Source organism: Cricetulus griseus, chromosome 8, assembly GCF_003668045.3.
Source record: "Cricetulus griseus strain 17A/GY chromosome 8, alternate assembly CriGri-PICRH-1.0, whole genome shotgun sequence".
Classification (NCBI taxonomy): domain Eukaryota; kingdom Metazoa; phylum Chordata; class Mammalia; order Rodentia; family Cricetidae; genus Cricetulus; species Cricetulus griseus.
Window position 1 is genome coordinate 88,307,977 of NC_048601.1, and position 20,379 is coordinate 88,328,355.

The 20,379-nt window shown below is 42.6% G+C and overlaps 1 protein-coding gene and 1 non-coding gene across 2 annotated transcripts in view; both read left to right on the forward strand.

Annotated features, from left to right (window-relative positions):
- Positions 1-20,379, forward strand: part of Jazf1 (JAZF zinc finger 1) — a 304,686-nt gene that overhangs the window by 50,922 nt on the left and 233,385 nt on the right. The gene's annotated exons all lie outside the window — the stretch shown is intronic.
- Positions 4,263-4,402, forward strand: LOC113837105. Its single transcript, XR_003487740.1, has one exon.

Genomic DNA, 20,379 nt, shown 5'->3' on the forward strand with positions numbered 1-20,379 from the left:
ACTAAAATTAGTGGATTTTTTTAAGTCAGCTGAAAGACAAGTGAGGTTAGCATGTGTATTTAGGCTTATTCTAGAAACCCATCTTCCTCTGTGCCTCCTGTCCCTGCCTGTTACCACCTCTGACTATGAAACCTGCCACTCTTTGAAAGATAGAACAAAACTGCAGAAAGCTGAAGAAGGCTGCCTTACTTGACAGTCTCTAGGAAATGTGACTGTATCACCAAGGGTCTGGTTCCATCTGTAAAATCCACAGTGAAATCAACACTGGATTAGGTGCAATCCCCTAATTTAGTCATCTGGATAGAGTGCTAAACAGATAGCCTCATTCATCTCTTATGTAGCCCCTATAAGAGTCAGCAGTGTCATTGAGTTGGTTGTCCAGAATGTTTGCCCTGGAGTGAGAGCCAGCGGTGCTGGTGCAGGGCAGGGCAGGGAGGACAGGTGAGGGATGAAAGTAGACAAGATGGCCACCAGACAGCCTGAGGTCTTCCCAGGGAAGCTCCTCCACTGTGGCTGCTCACAACAACATGGTGTTTGTTACTCAGTGGATCCCTCCACTGTGGCTGCTCATAACAAAAGGGTGTTACTCAGTGGATCTTTTTGTGTCTGCATTGTCAACATTTACTTTCACGTCCCATTTGGATTTGCATCTGAAAAGGCCCGAGTAGAATCAACATTTAAAGGATAACACTCAAATTTGCATCTGATTGAGCAGACATGTTAAGTAATTTTAGCCTGGCTGTTGCTAGGAAACCAATTAATAATGCTCCACATTTCATTAAAAATTGGATTCTGTCTTTGCTTTCATTTAGCTTCACAATTCAGCCGCTTGTGCTATACTTTGCTCTCTTGGTAAATTGTGACAGACAAATTATCGTTTTACCTCATTTATTTCTGTGATTACAATTGTTAGTCATATCTGTCAATACAACTTCAAAGCCTTTCTTTTTTAATGCTTTAGAATGGAAAAACTGAATTTTAACTGTTAATCATTCTTTTCCTTGATAGCTTGAGTACTGAGTTTTATTTTTGTGAAGGCCTTCCAAATTGTGGGTAACAAAAAAAAATTAAAGCAATCTTCCCTGTTCCATAATTGCACCTTCTCTGTATAGTGGCTAATAATTAGAATATTAGGCACTATTCAGAAAGTGACAGACAGCTGATTACGAATTCAGCTGCATTTTATTTTGCTCTTCCCATGGTTTGTAGACTAGACCAGGTTCTGTCTTTTATGCAATGCATTTTGGTTTTTATGACTGTTTTACGTGATAGCCTCTGTTCTTCTGAAGACTAAATGTTCTTTCATCTACCATTGTTCCTATCAGCAGCCAACTGGGTAGTAACAGCGCTTCACAGTTGGATGCTTTGTTGTATTGACGCAGTTAAGATGCTCATTGGTTGCTATTCACATGGGTTTCACAGCTTTTCAAACACTTAATTTGGATGTTGCATATAGACACCTCTGATTCTTGAGCTTAGTTGATGGTCATCGTACCAAGCCAGGCTCCAGAAGGCAAAACAGAATCTGCTTTTGTATTTTATGGTTCACATCTTTGGAGTTTGGGTTCTGAAGATAAAATGCAAAGGACATAGAATTTAAAAGCAGCTGTGAAGTAAAATTTCAGCCTAGCTCCCTCTGTAGCACTGTACCATGTAGGACTGTAAAGCACTGAGGAGGCAGAGGGTCCCATCCCTTTCTGTCAAGAGCACACAGACAGCATATAAATGGGATATGGCTTCTCTGGCATAATATCTCAGACTTCGTGGTTTAAAACTCAAGAGTCATTGTTTCTCCAGGCTCATCCAAGACCAAGGCTTCTCTTCTGAGGTCTCTCTCCTAACTTGTAGGTATACAGCTGCTTGCTGTACCCTCACATGATCTGTTTTCTGTGTATGCACAGTCCAGGAGTCTCCCTGGGACTTAATCTCTTGAAATTCAGATTTAATTTGTGCTTACCCTCAGGGCCTTGTTGCAACATAACTACCTCTTAAATGTCAGGGTTACATTCTGGACACAGGATTTGAGCTTTGTTAACAATTTTAGGAAGACACAGTCAGCCAATACCAGACACATCACATGCTGCCAACTCCTGTGCACTGTGTTCAGTGGTAGCTTAGTGGCCAAGCAATGGGGACGGCGAGAAAGGCAGCAGGGAGTGTGGCTGACTCCTCTGTTTAGAGGTCAGTTCCGACTATAAACAGTACTATTACTCTTCTCCCATTTTGTTTGTTATTTTGTCCTTTGGGGACATTTTCTGGAGCCACGTTTTTCCTGACCTTATTTGATTGGCCATATGGAGATGTACCTGCCCACACACCTCTGTAGGGGCTAGAGACATAAAGCATGAATTAGTGAACAATGAATTCTACCACTGTGTGATGGTACTACTCAGCTCATGCTTGGGATGAGCCCGCTGTGAGGATCTGGGACTTTGTTTCATCTGTTCAGACAGGGTAACAGAAGACAGGCCTCGTGGACATCTTAGGCCCAGCCATCTCTAGCCTGTGTCTTCTTCCATGCACATCTGGGAGGCCCCTTAAATCCAACTCTCTGGCTCAACCTCACCATGATTACAGGAAATAACACCATTTGCAGAAGAGTCATGAAAGTGCCCCAGCCCCAGGTCTGGGTCAACAGTTCCTGTCAGAATGACCCAGGTCACTGTAATGAGTTCTGGATGCAGCTGTTGAAGAGGATGTTCCAGAAGTGGTGGACTGAACGGGCAGGTTAGGTAGAAATGTCCTGTCCCAGGAGAAGAAGGGAGGAGAGACAGGAGCCTAGGGGAAGTGTTCACATGGCAGCGACATGCATTCATTTCTTTCACAAAGGAAGATGGAGATTTCAGATTTAAAACTGGAGCTTAGACTAGTTTCATTTCCCCTGGGCTTTAATAATTCATTTAATTAAGCCAAAATAAACACTTCCACTCACTAGCTTCTCGTAGGTCAAAAGTCTTTTATTTCAAAGGTTTTCATGAATGCAAAGAATATTCTTTGGACTTGAAACCTTTTAATTCCATGTGAATATTGGCACCAGTCCAGCCTGTAGGCCTCAAGCTAGCTTGAAGACAAATTTTTGACAGCTTCTGCAGTCATGGGACTCAGCCATCCTAAAAGACCAAAACACTGAAGGCTGATTACAGGTTAAAGATATAAATTTAATTGTGACAAATAGAACTGCTGCCTGAACAGCACCTGCAGAGTGTTTAACTTGATACATGTGGGTTCATATATTTTGCTCAGTTAAACAGTTTTTGCTCTGTGTTCTGTCAGATCCCACAGAGAAAGGTGTAAACATGAGACCTTAAATACTGGCCACTTGTACGCAGCCATACCTCCGTAAAATTAGACTTTCTTTTTTCAACTTAAAATATAAACTGGCCTTTCACATTTAGACGACTGAGGAAACAAATAAGCACCACTTTTTCAGTGCCCACTAGGGGTAGGACGAAAACTGGATGATACTTTCCCTCTTTGCATGTGGATCCCAGGAGAGAGTGGCATTGATACAGATGTGGAGCTTGTGAAAACCTTCACATTTATACATCATGCTACACCCCACAGCTTTGTTCCCGATTCCAGACACTACCAGCCAGTTCCAAGTTGTATTTGTAGTTGGGTAATTGCTGTTTTGCACTGTAGATTCTGTTAATTGTATTTCTATTTTATCACTACCTGAATTCACCAGCTGTCCCCTTTCAGGGGGAACTACTGGCCAGAGGCAGCTAAGAGAGTTTCATATAGATGACAGGAAGCAAGAGGAGCAGGGAGTCTGTTATCTGGAAATATGTGGACTTAGGCTTTAATTTGTTAGCATCATTGAGCTCTCAAGAAACTGCAGGAAGTGGAAATAATTGAGAATGTTAAAATCTTGTTAAAAATACCATCATGTGAGCTTGCTTTGCAGCGTGCATTCTATTCTAAAATTGGAACTCTGCAGGAGAGATTGGCAAGGATGATACACAGTCACGGTGTTCTGTATTTTACTTATTCGAAATCTCAAAAAGAAACCCTTTTATACTCTTGGAGCTGAGATGAACCGTTTTCCAATTCAGCTTCCTGTTTTCTTTCTCCTTTCTCTGTCAAAATTCTAATACCACTCCAGTTGTCATATAAAACAGAAAATGAACTCTGTCATTGGTAAGAATTTTGCCAGGCTTTATGTTGTATTTCTTCCCCTGTAAACAAATTGTATCGCCAAAATTATAAGCTTATGAGTGGCTCTCCAAGTCAGCCTTCCTCTTGAAAGGGTTAATGCTGAGGACCTTTTGTCCACTGGGCTGTGGGGATCTCTTTCCTCCTCATCCAGGGATTAAGGCCAAGATCAGCCCTTGAGGATTGTGGTTCATCATCATAAGGACTGGCATGAGTGGATAACCCTGTTTTCACACCTCAGACAATCAAATGGGATGAGAGATGGGGAGAAAGGAAGTCAGGTCCTGTGCTGTGGTGATGACAGGATGAATGCAGTTTCACACAAGGAGGCCATCCCCATAAATACCTGAAGAGCATCAGTTGTCTTTTCTCTGACATGTCTAGACTCTAACATTGGACCCACCCATTCACAAAATCCAAGGTGCTACTTACACAAACATAATGGCATTAATAAAATCTTATTTTTAGTTGTGACATTTGTGGGAATTGATGTCACTATCCCCAGGTAGTAGTGAGAACATATTTTATACATGGTATTGGGCCTGCTGAGTATTTATCTGGATATATCGAAAATTGATTCTGCTTCTCACACTGTTCAAATAAACTCGAAGTTAATATATTCTTTTAATATGATGATTAATGGCTATTCAAAAGAATTCTGACAAAAACAGGAGAAAGAAATCAGAATGAGAATTTAGAAAATCTATCTCACATAAAAAGTAAAAATTGATGTTTTTCAATGTGTGATTGGATTGGGAACAAACTCAGGGCCTCACACATTATACCTTTAGCGCTAACAGTAATATTTTTAAACAAAGATATTAAAGTATGAATATATATTTTTACCTGCTTAAAATGCAAAAGAACTATGTGAAAACACAGATAATCTCTTTTAGAGTCTTGAACTATGTGATTATTTGTGAATTCAAATTCAAAAGCCATAAAATAAATAGATTTGATTCAATTAAAAAAAATTTACATAGCAAAAAATACAGCAAAAAAAATCAAAACACATATGAAAATCTGTCTGTAGAAACCTTGCCTCAGAAACCCTTCTAAGTGCAGTAGGAAAGAGGCCAGCGGCGGGAGCAGATTGTTCACACAAGAAGTGCATTGCCTTTTTTTTTTTTTTTTTTTTTTTTAATCTAAGAAAGCATGTTCACCTTCACACAAAATCAGAGAAATGTGAATTAGAGCTGTGTAGGACTAGCACTTTTTATTTTATCTGAAAAATTCTAAAGAATGAGTTGTATCATTGACCTGACAGGGGAAGATCTGTACTGTACTTCTCATGGCAACATAGATGGCACAGCCCTGGTGAAGGCAGAGTAGGCAGCACCAGTCAGGATTGCATGCAGTTACCCTTTGACCCAGTCTGGCACTGGCAATTTTTCCTGTTGATATTTCTGAATGCTTATAAAATGATACACACAGAAGGTTTTCCATTAGACCATTGTTTGTACTAGAAAATATTGGAAGTGATTCAAGTATCCATTAGTGGATAGCTACTTAAATAAACCATGATCCCTCTATACAACACTGTGTGGCAATTTAAAGAGAACATGGAAATGCTTTATGCCCTGATTTGTAAAGATCTCCAAGCAGGGTCATTAAATGAAAAGAGCAAAGTATGAAACCTAATATGTAGGAAGCTTCCTTTGATGAAGAAAGGAGGAAAGTTTGGCCTTATTCATATCTGCTTATATCTGCATGGAGGAACCCGGGGACGGTTTCCTATGCAGGCTACCACTTGAATAGAGAACTAACAGATACAGGGTGGGAACAGCATTGTGCTCTATTGTAATTTTTTTTTATTTTTGAACTATGTAAATTATTTCCTAGCCAAAACAAGTTTTTAAAGTCACATTTTAAAAAATAACTTCATACATGTTTACAATGTACTGTGCTTGTATCCATCCCCTAATCACCCTCTCTTATCCCTTCCCACTCCTACTGACCAACTAGTCTCTCCCCTACTTTTACATCATTTCTATCTGTGACCAGCTGAGTTTAATTAGAGTTGCTTATATAATCATGGGTAGGAAGTTGTTTCCTGGAACATGGGCAACTTACCCACTTCCTTCCAGCAGCCATGAACTTCCAATAGCTCCTCAGGAAGGAATGGGCATCACAAGCCCATCTCCCACTCATGTTGATAGCCCAGTCTTTTGCAGATCTTGAGCAGGTGACAACAGCTGCTGTGGGTCATGAGTGTAAAGGCCATGTCATGTCCGGAAGACAGCATTTCATAGCACTGTTCATAGCCCATCGTCTGGCCCTTACATTCTTCCTTGCCTGCTTCCACACTGTTCTGTGGGCCTTAGAAGGATTAATGTAGATATTCTGCTTAGGGTTAAGTACACAACTACCACTTATGAATCTCTTCATTAACTGTTGTTGTTCACTGTAAAAAAAAGGAAGCTTCTCTGCCCAAGGCTGAGAGTAGCACTAATCTATGAGTACAAACAGATATTTAGAAGATATCCATTTAGCAAAACAAAAAATGGTAGACTCCCCCCAGGACCCTGTGACCTCCCCAAGCTTTTGGCTAGGTTACAGAACCAAGTATTGTACTCCGTGGACAAGTATTCTCAAGTCTAAGCAGAAAGTAGTCTGTTGTACCCCCAAAAGTCATGCATACAAGGTCCACAGTTAAGTAAAACCATGGATGACTTTTCTCTCGTCACAGTCTACTTAGGCACTGTGAACATCAGCCAATGTGGGGCGGTTTCCAAGGCAGATCCAGCTTGCTTTCTTTTTGGTCTTCAGCCACCATCTAGTTCTGGTGGGCAGTGTCAGCAGTCTGTATTACTTGGGATCCTCAGGGACCCCATGCAAGTAACTCAGAGGGAGGTAACCACTACCTGGTACTTGGATCTTTTGGAACTTTGTTTAAAAACCTATGACTTTGAACTGCAAAGAGGGCTTAGCATTAAGGATATGTACTGTTCTTAAAGAGAACCAGAGTTTGGTTCCCAGCAGCTCTAGGGGCATCTGACACCTCTGGTCCCCATATGTGCACATACCTACACAGAGCCACATACTTAAACAATAAAATAAATCTTAAAAACAAAAACTGTTTCCTGGGATGTATTACCCGCCTATGCATGGCACTCCTTTTTAAACTTATGTTTTCCCTACAACTATGTTTCAGTTAGTAAGGCATGGCTTTCTCATGCATTCTTAGCTTGGGTTAATGCTCTCCCAGCCTTTCCCTCATCTACTCCACCCCATCTCCATTGAAGCCTTTCATTACCGGACAGCACTCCCAACACGTTCATGTCATGTGAAGTTATATGTTTGTAAACTGCATGTCAGTGGCAGACTAACCTAGAATTCATCTATTTGGACCATTTGCCTGCATGGAGCATGTGTGCCCCCCCCCGGGGGGTGTGCCATGGAGGGTGGTAACCACTAGGCACATTGGGATACTAAGTATTTGAAATGTTCTTTGTCCAAACTGAGATGTACTTTGAGGGTGCCTGTTTTAGAAAATTTAGTACAGATAGAGGCCACAAACTACTGCAGTCATAATTTTAAAGATACTGGTTACATGGTAAGTGATAATATTTCGGATTGGGGAACTTAAAATATATTATTGTCATAATTTAATTTCTTCTTTCCTACTTTACATGTGGTTACTAGAACATTTAAAATTACATATGTGGCCTGGCTCTGTGGCTTTCACTTTATTTTGTTTGCATAGTGCTGATGTAGTCTCCTGCCCATTCTTAGTGTGTCTTCCAGGGTTACTGTACAAAAAAAAAGTACAACCCAACCATAATCATGTTATTTCTTGGTTTTAAATGTTGCTTTGACTCTCTTCTTTCTTAGATACCATTGTAACCGTCTAAGACCCCTTCCTTACCATCCCCACCTGCCCTCAACAAGGCTGCTGTTCTTTATTCCCTGGACTCCCTGACTTCAGAAACAGAAGTCTGTTGTGTTTTGAACACCTGTGCTTTCTGTTTGCAGTGTCTCTTCATCTCTGCCCCAGGGCCTAGAAAACTACTCAGCCCAGTTTTTGTGGCTCCATTGGTGAAGCATCCTAGCTGCCCTTTCCCTCTCCTCATCTTCCTCCTCCTTTTTTCCTTGTGGCACTGAGCACTGAATTTAGAGCCTCAGTTATGCTGGACAAGCCCTCCATCACTGAGCTACACCATGGTCCCCTGTCCTGTTTTCTAGCATCTCCTTTATCTATGTTGATAGTTAGCCTTTTGATGCCAGACACCTTATGAGGTCCCATAGCAGACTGGAGATCCGAAAAGGCAGAACATGGGCTGAACACTGTGCTTCCAGATCCTGATAATTCCAGTAGAGTCTCTAAAAGATCATTAGGAAAACTGGAATTTGTCATGCTTTGTCCTGTTTGCCTTGGGTACTTCTATGTGGTTTACTGACAAAAGCAAGTTTGAACTCATAGATCTTCCTTAGTTAACAACAAATTTCTTTGGAACATTCTGGCTTTATACAGGCAGCTTACCCACAAAAGCAGGCACACTGTGGAGACTACAGGAGCCTGGAGGATACAGTGGGCTCTAGTTTCCAGGCTGGGTTTAGACTGGAAACTGAGAAGCATTTGTGTTCAATCCAGACAGCAGATTTCTCAAGCTGTCAAGGTGCCCATGCTTCCAGATGGTAAATACGTCAGGTGGTGACTAGGAGGTGGAGGGTAGCCAGATCTAGGAGGACCACAAGCTGGAGTCACAAAGTTTCCTGTGGGCTCTCCACTGACTCTCATTTCAGTGACCCTCTCTGTAGAGAGTTATTCCTGATACTAATCTTCCCATAACCCTTCTCCTCTGCTCCTGGGGATTTAAAGTTTTGCTCAAAAGAGAAATGAGGAATAGGAAACAGAACACCCAAGACCCAAGGATCAAAGATCTTTAGAAAGAAAAATTGGAATTTTCAAAGAATCTCCAACCTTAGCTGGGTAAACTGGAAAGGCCTGTCTTTGCACCCAGATTTTCAGAGGGCTGTTGTGTTGAGACACTGGTTATTTTCTGCAGGCAGAGCTGCTTGTGTAGCTCTTAGACTGAAAAGATATTATCAGCTGATAACACTCTAGCATTCCTGAGAGTGCTAGAAGTGTTGTGGAAAATGCTAGGAAAACAAAAACAAAACAAAACAAAAAAACTGGCTGCCTTTGACCTAGTGCCTAGAGTTTAGTCAAATTGCCTCACTTCAGTAAAACGCCTCATGATTCAGTAAAATGGTTTGTGGACACACTCTACCTTATAAGCGTTACAAAAAAAAGATGTATGGATGCAGGGGTCTAGCTTTGCCTAGTTCACAGTAGATTGAAAACAGGAATTGTAGGAATATAGATCTTCTTTTGCAGTGGTCTTGTATGGAAGTGTCATAAGAACACACCTAAGGCTAGCAAAGAATGTGTTGCGCTGCTGCGGTTGCTCTCTAGTGGCCTTTGGTAACAGTTCTTGAGATAATCATGCCCATTATGGGGGAGAAAAAAGAGGAGGAGGAGTCAAGACATGGAGAGGTGGCTCAACTATTAGTCCATTTGGATTCCCTCTGCCTCTTTGGTGCTGTTTGTAAAATGAAGATGCATCTTTTCCATCTCTGCAAGGCTGTATTGTTTCCACACTGCGGTAGAAGCATCTGGCAGCCCCATGCCATTGTTTGCAGGACAGCAGTTCACTAGAGTAGACTCCCACCACTTGGGAACTACCACCTTGAAAAGCTCCACAGGGAGAGAAGATCACTTCCCCCTTCGGGAGTATATCCAGATACCAAAGTCAAGAGTCTCCTAGGCCAGTTCTCCATGTTGTGCTCTCATGTCTGCCCAGGATCAAGTTGGCTAAGCATGAGAATGATGTTGAGTTTTATGTTTGATATGGACTTTCATCAACACAGTGTATAAGCACTTCTGACTCTCTGGCTCCTTCTCATCCCTACTCATGTCTTATCTGGCCACCATCCTAAAGTGGATGGGTGGACTCACTCTGTGAGCCTGCTCACCGGATCATTCAAACTAGCAGCAATTCATATTTGGGGCTAATCATCATTAACAGTCATTGTCATTGCTGCTATAATTAATATTGTCTTAAGTTCACTGTGGCATTTCCTGCTGCTTTTGTCACATGATTTTAAAAGTCAAAGAATTTTTTTGAGCTATGGACTTTTGAAGACAGCTTTCCTATATCCAGTTCTTTTTCAGAACTACTTTTCGAACTTCAAGTGTGCCCTCATTAAGTGGCGCTTTGCCTGGTTTCTAATTTTACATATTTAAAAGAGAGGAAACATGAACAGTTCATCAGCAAAGTGAATGTTTCAAAGTTGACGTCTGGTTTGAATAATGAGGGATTTTGTCCAAAATTCCAATTCAGTGAATGAAGCTAACAAAACTGCCCTCCATTGTGTCAGTGTCTTCTCACCATTAACTGGTCTTTCCTTTCACTTACCAAGTGGAATACCACTAAGGCTTCTTTCACAAGTTTCTCTTTTCGTCACAGTTGTTTTCAATAAATATGAGGCAGCCAGTTATGCCACCAGCAGGAAGCAGATGCAGTGTTCCCGTGATCATAAAATCAAATTTGGGATATCTCCAGTTCCCTTTTTCTATGAGACAAGCCCTTGAAACAAGAAAAGAATAGGAGGGACTAAATTGAGCTGTCATATAGCACCACATTGCTCAAAGCTCAGGATCAAGCAAACACGCAAGCAGCTGCCAGAGTAGCATTTAATCAGGACTCACAGGTGCTTAGAGAAATAAGTTCCACCATGGCCCTGAGCCATTCTACCAATAGCATGTCTATGAGAACACGCTCAGTATGGTGCACACACACCTAGGAAGTTTCTCCGAGGGAAATAGGTTAGCATCATCAACACCATCATTGCTACTAGGTTTGCTTACCCACAGATACATGTGTGGACAGTGATGCCCTCTAATGCCTATAGAGTACTTTCAGATCACCCTTTCATTTGCCTTTCAGAAAAAAAAAGATACTTTAAGATGGATGGGTAAGACTCAGAAAGAGAAATACTGGATGTTATATATATGTAACCTATATTAAAATTACAGAGACAATGTAATACTTACATTAGGGAAGCAGAAGGCGGGACAGATGAACTAAGAAAAGGAAGAAGCTAGAGGCAGAAGTGGGTATGGGAGAGTCCAAGAAGGGAAAGAGTGAAAACCAAGTATAAGGACATGTGTGTATGAAGATGCCGTGATGAAACCCATTACTTTGTATGATAGCCTTAAAAGTTGATAAAAGCAAATAAATAAAAATAAATAGATAAATAAAAGTAACATTTTTTCTTTAAAAAAAAAAAGGTACTTTTTGCTTTCTAACTTAATTTTACTAGTAAGGAACCTCCTCCAAGAAGCCGTGTACTATCTCGGAAGACTTGTTTGTCTTTGGTGGAAAGAATGAGGTTCTGTAGAGGTTCTACTGTGCAACTCATCATCGACTGAAAGGGAAGTCCTGGAGTGCACATCCTACCTCAGGAGCAACAGCAGAAACTTCACGACTGAAGGAGAGATTCAACAATAAAGAAATAAATAACAAGAGAAATGTCACCAGTTAAGAACTGTGAGCTGTGTGCTGGGAGTGTGGCTCAGGGCAGAGTGTCCCCTAGCCTGCACAAGTTCTGAGTTCTATCTCTGATATGCAAATGCCACCCATAAGCATGGAAACAAATAGCAAGTAGGTACTTTCTGACTTTTGTTTATTCTGTTTATGACTGATGAAGGTGTAGACCATTTACAGAATGTGTTTATTCAACTTCATTAGTTTAGTTACTTCACTAAACAGAAAAACAACAAATGATCCCTCTATGTAGAGGTATTTGATGGAGACTGAATCAACAGGAAAAAGACCAAGATTGACTCTCCATTCCTTGCTTTCTTTAGCCTGTTCTAGTTGTCTATTCTTACAGAGCCCTTGGGAAACTGGGCAGAATATCAGGGTAGTTTGTTCATATTATGGACCAAATTTCAAACATTCCTCACCTGCCCTTCTCTTTTTAGTAATCACCCATTGTGTTTTCTTCTGCTCTCTTTTGGAGAGTAAGGACAAAACAGCTGTATATATGCTGTTACCCTTGTGCTCATTTGATTTAATAAGTGGCCACATCTCCACCTTTTCTACCATCAGGCAGAGAGCACCATTTCTTCCTTGCTTGGTACTCAAGTCTATCAGTTTTAAATATTCTAATTTTATTTTTTAATTTAAATTTTCCTCTTGACTATGCTTCCTTTTAGGTTCTAACTACTAAGAAGCCGAGATATGAAGGTTTTCCTTTTTCACCAGGCAGTGTCTGTTATGCAAATATCTCATTGAAATACCGAGGAAGCTGTGTAGTTTAGCCTCACAGCTTTGTGAGAGTCTTTTATGGTAACTTCCCATGAGATACATTTGGTTTTTGAGAGAGGATTTTACACCAGCCTGAGCTGCCCTGAACTCATTATAGAACCTAAACTAGCCTCAAACTCAAGGCAGTCCTCCTTACCTCAGCCTCCTACTACTGAGGAAGCATGAGCCACCAGAGTAAGCTCCATAACTCTTCTAAATTCACCCCGGCCATTTAAGACCACAGCCCTCACATGGTTGTCTCTAATTGCCCTGCTTTGCAGAAGCCCAGCATAACTTACTTCCCATCTCATTGTTACTTAGTGCTCACTAGCAGCCTTGAGCTGCCCCTCCCCCTCCTCTACCACCAGAAGTGCTCTCTCTGACGTTTGATAGCCACCTCCTACTCCCCATTTCTGTGAGATTAGTCTTTTTAGATTCCAAACTTGAATGAGATTGCACAATACCTACCCTTCTGTGCCTGGCTTATTTCACTTAATATATGGATCTCCCATTTCATTAATGTCTTTGGAAACCTCAGCCTTTTATGATAAGTTTTCCATTATATAAGTTTTCTTCTAAGAAATGTCCATTTAGATCTATTGCTCATGTTTTTTTTTAATTATGTATATGAATATCTTGCCTGTGTGTACCATGTCTGGTATCTTCAGAGGCCAGAAGATGGTGCCAGACCCTTTCCAACTGGAGTTAGAGCCAGTTTAAGATGCCACATTGGAGCTGGGAATTGAATTCTGGCCCTCTTGCAAGAACAGCCAATGCTCTTAAACTCTGAGGCATTTCTTCAGCACTGTATTGCCCATTTTCAGTTTGATAATTTGGGTGTTTGAGACTATCAAGTTGCTCTAGCTCTTATATTCTAATGGCAGAATGACTTCTTCCTTTGTAATTTGAGAGGCCTTCATTTCTTTCTTCTGCCTGAATTCTGTGGTCAGGATTCCAATTATTATATTGAATTAAAGTGGTAAAAATGGGCACCCCTGTTTTCTTTTAGGCCATAGAAAGCTTTGGTACCCTCCACTGTGGAGATGGAAACTGTAGACTTTCCATCTGCATCTTTTGTTATGTGGAGGCATTTCCCTTGCTTTGTGGGTATAGCCATGGAGTGTATAGACCATCATTTCTTCGTCCTTCACCCATTGTCGGTTATATTGGACTGAGCAGGAATACCTCGTCAGGATACTGACTTGGCTTTCTTTGAGTATGTACCCAGACATTATCTACATCCAAATGGGATCACATGATAGATATTTCTGTATTTAATGTTTAGGACCCTCTATACTGTTTTTCATAATGACTCTACTAGTAATTGACATTTCTAGAAACTCTTCAAGAGAGAGGCCATTGTTCATCACAGTGCCTGGGCGGCGGGATGATCATATCAGTGAGATGCGGAGTAAATAAATCTCAGAGGAACTAAGAAAGTGCTAGAGAAATATAAAGACTATATGGGCAGGTTTGATTACATAAGAAGATGAGCTTAGAAATTAGCACGATATGATGAAAGGAGCCTCCCCAGGAGTTTCCTGCTTAGTGCCCTGGAGACTAAATACATTTGTCATCGCTGGAATGGTAAACATGAAGAGAGAGGGCAGATCGTTAACCTAGTCAGAAAATTAACCAGCCTCCAGCATGAGTGTGTCAGCTAGGAAAAGTGATGCTGATCATGGTCTCTGGTACAGAGTAAGTGCTGAACATGTCCATTGGTCAAATACAGGACACTGTAAAGATGGTATGTAACCAGCTGAAGAGCCCAGGCTGTTTCCTGAGTTAATTACCACTCTGACTTCAGCAAATGTCTGTCTTCTGAAGAGGGGTAACTGCATTCTACCCACTGGTCCACCTGCTGGACCTTCACACCCAGGAAGGGTACATGCTTCCCCAGCTCATGGAAGTGGGGTGTGCCTGGAGGAACTGCTGTAAATATATATGCCTTTACTCTTGTGTTCATCCAATTTAATAAGTCACCCCTATGAAAATGTTTAGTTCTGTCTTGGGATATATAAAGTAGAGGATTCATTCTTTGCCAGCACATTAAGTTAGATATGAATGTCCAATAATGGAAATGGTGAATGTTTATTCTTTCCTTGGAGCCACTATAGACTGACACTGTATTTTGGTGAGATCATGTCCTATGAGGTCATCACATTCTTTATTTCTGCATCTCAAGCTGGCAAATTTTTTCTTAACCTATTGGTCTGCTGTGGTCTCTGGCTTAGGCTGCTGTTTGGGTGACTTTTGACTTGAGAAGCCAGCTGAGACACTGGGTCCCTCATTCATGACTTTCATGATGTACTTTGTGAGATACATCTCTGGCCTTCATTCATTCAAAATGAGCAACCCAGAGGTTACAGATTATAGGAATAGCCTTGGCCTTCCCCAGGACTTGACTGTAGGTCCTATGACCCCGTGGCCAGTGCTATTCTTTCTGGGCTTCTGCATGGCTCAACATCTGCAGAGCATGCCCATGCTTTTACAAATATACAAGTGCTTCAGGAGACTGGCTGCAAATCTGTATGGGATGAAAGGGCCTTAGACACTAGTGCACTGACTGTGGCTTCATTAGTATTCAGGAGCAAATTAAAACACATACCGATAAGACAAGACTTAGGTGACAGATTGATTCCATGTTTGCAGCTTGAGCCTTGTGGGACTGCTCAGAGTTTAGATGCTCCTGCTTCAAGCTGTACATCTGTGGTCACCTCTGTTTGCAGTTCCAGGAGTAAAGTGATTGATATAGAATTCAAGTCACTTAACGAAACTCAGGAACTCTCAAGAACTGAGGACATCCTGTGAGTTCTCTAGTTCCTTCAGACCCAGTTTCATGTGAGTCTACCAAACCATAAGACCTTTGCAGAAGATGAAAGTGTAAATGTGAACCTGTGTTTCAAAATCAGTGGAATTCAGTCTCGTGTCATATGTAGCTTGGCATTTTGTTCTGGAGTGCACACATGGTATTCACAACTGTGGAATTTGGTCTCCTGTCATATGTAGCTCAGCATTTTGTCCTGGAGTGCACGCATGGTGTTCAGAGCTGAAAGGAGTATTTGTATGAAGCCTGTCAGAGTATGCTTGGTATGAACACCACAGTGATTTATCTCACTGATTTGTTTAAAATTCTCAGTCATAGTCTAGACTGACATAGCTTTTATTTGCCAGATGTTTTTTATAGTGGAGGGAGAAATGGCCACGTGACAAATAAAATAAAGGTACTGTGCTCGATCTTCAGCAACAGAGGTCCATCGTGTTGTATTAAAAGGTGATTGCGGATTCCTCCTGCTTGGCAGAAAGTCTGGATGTAGAACGCAGTGTTACCATGTCTCATTCCCCGTGTCTCCCAAGAATCGGGTGCTGCCTTCTAACACCAGAGTTCTCCTGATTCCTCAATCAGGGTGTTACAGCCTCTGCATTGACACTCAAGCCAAATGCAAGCCTGCAAGATGAGTGATTGTGGAAGCACCAGGTCCAGAGTTCCTGACTTGTCTTTAATGAAAATACCCAACCTGCTGTGACAATAGACCAACATGAAAAGCAAACGAAAGTAAAAAGGATACTGCTTTTCAGAGCACTGGCGCATGAACAGTGCCAGGTGGACCCCTTGGTCTGGTGCCTATTCATTCATCTACTCTGGTTCCACCATGTCACAGGCTGATATCAGCTGTAACATGACATCTGAATTCAGCGAAAGAAGTTCTTGACACCTGCTGAGATGCCACACAGGCTCCAGCACAGTCTGTGTGTCGTCCTTGAGGCAGCTTCCCATTCTGCCTGACTCCTCTTGGGGATGTGCTGTTCCTGCTCGGAGTGCTCTGCACTTGACCTGCACTGACTGCTCATTACTGTGGGTGGAAGGTATTGCTGGCCCTAAAGGCTGCAGCGTTAGAAAGTTTAAGTAACTATTCTTTTTATTGAAAATAAATTCTTCTTTTATCTAATATATTCTGAAAACAGTTTCTCCTCCCTCCACTCCTCCCAGCCCTCCTCCTTCTCTCCCCCAGATCCACTGCTCCTCTTTTTCCCTTCAGAAAATAGCAGGCCTCCCAAGGATATCAACCAAACATGGCATAACAAGTTACGATGAAACTATGCACATACCCTCATATCAAAGCTGGATGGGGCAAGCCAATAGGAAGAAAAGGGTTCCAAAAGCAGGCAAAAGAGTCATAGACAGCCCCCATTCCCACAGTTAAGAGTCCCACAAAAACAACAAGCTAACAGCCATAACATATGCAGAGGACCTGACACAGACCCATGCAGGCCCTGTGCTTTCTACTTTAGCCTCTGTGAGGCCATATGCAACCTGCATGGTTGATTTGGTGGGCCGTGTTCACCTGGTGTCTTCATCCCCTCTGACTCCTCCAGTCCCCCCTTTTCCATTGGGGTTCCCAAGCTCGGAGGGGAGGGGCCTGATGGAGACCTCCAGTTTAGACTCTCCCCATAAAATGTCTGACCACGGGTGTCTGCCTCCATTCACACATATTGCTGACCGTGGGTGTCTGCCTCCATTCACACATGTTGCTGACCGTGGGTGTCTGCCTCCATTCACACATGTTGCTGACTGTGGGTGTCTGCCTCCATTCACACATGTTGCTGACCGTGGGTGTCTGCCTCCATTCACACTTGTTGCTGACTGTGGGTGTCTGCCTCCATTCACACTTGTTGCTGACTGTGGGTGTCTGCCTCCATTCACACATGTTGCTGACCGTGGGTGTCTGCCTCCATTCACACTTGTTGCTGACTGTGGGTGTCTGCCTCCATTCACACTTGTTGCTGACCGTGGGTGTCTGCCTCCATTCACACTTGTTGCTGACTGTGGGTGTCTGCCTCCATTCACACTTGTTGCTGACTGTGGGTGTCTGCCTCCATTCACACTTGTTGCTGACTGTGGGTGTCTGCCTCCATTCACACTTGTTGCCTGAGGAGCCGCTCTGACGATGACTGGACAAGGCACCACTCTATGAGTATAGTAGAACATCATTAGGAACCATTTAATTGATTTTTTGACCAGTCATATTTGGTACTACTCTAGGTCTCTGGGCTTTACAGTCTCCAGTTCCTGGCCATTCGAGCAATGTCGAGCATGAGCTGCCTCTTCTGGAATGGGACTCAAGTTAAATCAGACATTGATTGGACCACTTCCACAAGTTCTATACCACCATTACCCCAGCACATCTTACAGACAGGACAGATGGTTGGTCAAAGTTTTAGTGGCTCTTTCAGTAGCCTGCAGAATACCTTCCCACACTAAAGGCTCCATGTAGGTACCAGCTTGACCTATCCACATGTAAATGTCCTCAGTAATGGGACCCCCACTCTCAGTTTGTGGAGAACAACCCTTTGTCCTAGCATCATCCTATGTTGTTTAGGGATCTCCATGGTACCTGGTTGGCCAACAATCAACTCAATGCAGCCCAGTCCCACCCTTGGAAGACTTGCCTGGATACAAGAGACGGCCAGTTCAGATTCCATACTCCCCATTACTAGGAACCCTCATTAGGATCACCTTCATAGATTCCAGAAAGTTTCCACTGCACTAGGTTTCCACATTGTCCTCAAAATGTCCCCCCCCATATAACCATATCACCCTGTACTCTTTCTTTCCATCCCATCCCTTTCATCCCACCACTTGATCCCTCCTGCTCCTGTCCCCACCCACACATAGTTCCCCCACAAAATCTATTCTATTTCCACTTTCTAGGGAGATCCATGCATCCCCTTAGACTCTTCTTTAAATAACTTTCCTTGGTATGGATGTAGCTTAATTATCATTTATTAATATCCACATATAAGTGAATACATATCATATCCATCTTTCTGGGTCTGAGTTACCTCACTAAGGATGATTTCTTTCTAGATTCATCCATTTGCCTGCAAATTTTATGGGAAATACTCCATTGTGTGTCACATGGTGCTTATACCACTATATAGAGTATAGTTCGCCAGAGACCTAGTGATCAGAAGTGATACAGGGATTGCCAATACAATTAATCCAGATATAGGCTTGTGGTGAGCATGGTAAGCATGGCTAGGCACCAGGCCAGGTATCACGTTCACACAATGCCATTTCATTCGCACAGCACTCCTGCGACACAGGTACTGTCATTGCCTTTGTGGTTGAGACCTTGAGATTGTGGCTGCACCTTCTGTTGAGAGAGAGTACAAGTTGGCTTGCATGGCTCTGTCCCAGGTGGTCCTGCTGTAAGACTCATAGCATGCCCCCTTTCCATCTCCCTACTGGGTTTCTGTGTGTGACCCCAGGCTGCATGTTCCACCTGCCTCAGCAGACACAGTGATGGCACATGTTGGGTGCAGGGGTTATAGGCACCCTGATTGCTACTCGGGGCACCAACTCTGATGAGATGCCATTTATTGATTAGCAGTTCATCAAACAGCTGACAGAAAATTGTGGCTTTGTTCCTCCAGGTTTACTTTGCTAAAGAACAAAAGCTCTGCACCTCGAAGAGTCTCTGGTCATTCAGGGCCCTTAGCTAAGGAAAAAATGATAGAACATTTACCCAAATGTGCTCATGTTTTTTGTTTGGTTGTTGTTTACATACTCTTGAATACAATTGGCACACAGTTGAATGTGAGATCCTTTTGTGATTCCTCTCAGACCTCCCTTTGTAACTCTTTAAATAATATTTTTTAATTCTTTATGAATTTCATTTAGTGTATTGTGAACATATCTACCTTGCCCTGAAGATTCCAAATGCCTGTCTTCTTCCTTGGTCTTTTCCCCGGACTCTAGGCCTAAATTCCAACAACTGGCCATTGGAGAGTCCCATTTCAAGTCTAGCAGGCATCTCCAGTTTGCATGACTAATATAGGGGTTCTGACTTTTACTCTCTTTCAGAACTGGCTGTGGCCAGTTGTGCCTATCACTTGAACCATAACCAGATGGAGAAATCCCAGAGTTGTGTCTTGTCTCATGCACAAAACCTATACCTTTGACCCTGTCTCTAAAATATATCCAGAACTCTGCCACTTCTCACCACTGTAAGAGCTTAGCACAAGCTCATGGTGTTGTCATTGGATTACTGTGATACCTTCCAAGTCCATCCCCACTTCCAGAATTATCCTTTTCAATGTGTTCTGAAGACAGCAGCCAGAGTGACAAAAACAGTGTCCATATACTTTGTCACTATCTGTTCAAATCCCGCATCGCTCCGCATCTCCCAAGGAGGAAACGTTCAAATCCATGCACGACCCAACATGCCCATCCACCTCCCCTTGTCCTGCTCTCCTCCGTGCTCCAGCCCACTTCCTCCACCTGGCTCCTCCAGCATTTGAAGGGGCTACCACTCCCAGGCCCCATCCTCCCCATTCCCTGTTCCAAGATCTCTGTTCTCCCTCCTTCAGGCCAGCACTTGCTTGCTTCCCCCTTAGGTGACATCTCTTTCCACCCTCTGCAGGCCAGCTCCCCGCTTCTTCTCGCCTCGCTTTTCCTCCAAGGCAGTTTCATGTCCCAGCACACTTTATTTCACTCACTTCATTAATTTATAGTTTCCCCCCACAGCTAATGTATAAATCATACAAAAGCACATAATTTTGGTTGCTCTGCTTCTCCCTAGTGCAGGGCCTGGCAGATAATAAACACTGAAAAGTATTTATTAGATAAATTGCATTTATTGACCTACCCTCAGTTCTTCTAGAGTTATAGAAAGAATTTTCTTATATTCTATGAAACATATCTCTGCCCCTCCCCCAAGTCCTCTTAACCACCCTCTCCACCTTAACTCCCGCCTCCCCACACAACTTACTCTATCCTTCCCCCATCCTTCCCTTCCTCCCTGTTTGCAAGCTTTCCTCAGTGAGCTCAGTTGGTGTTGCCCAGCTAGTCTCGGAGTGGAGCTTGCCCTGGTGTGTGGTCAGCTTCCCAGAAGTCACATCA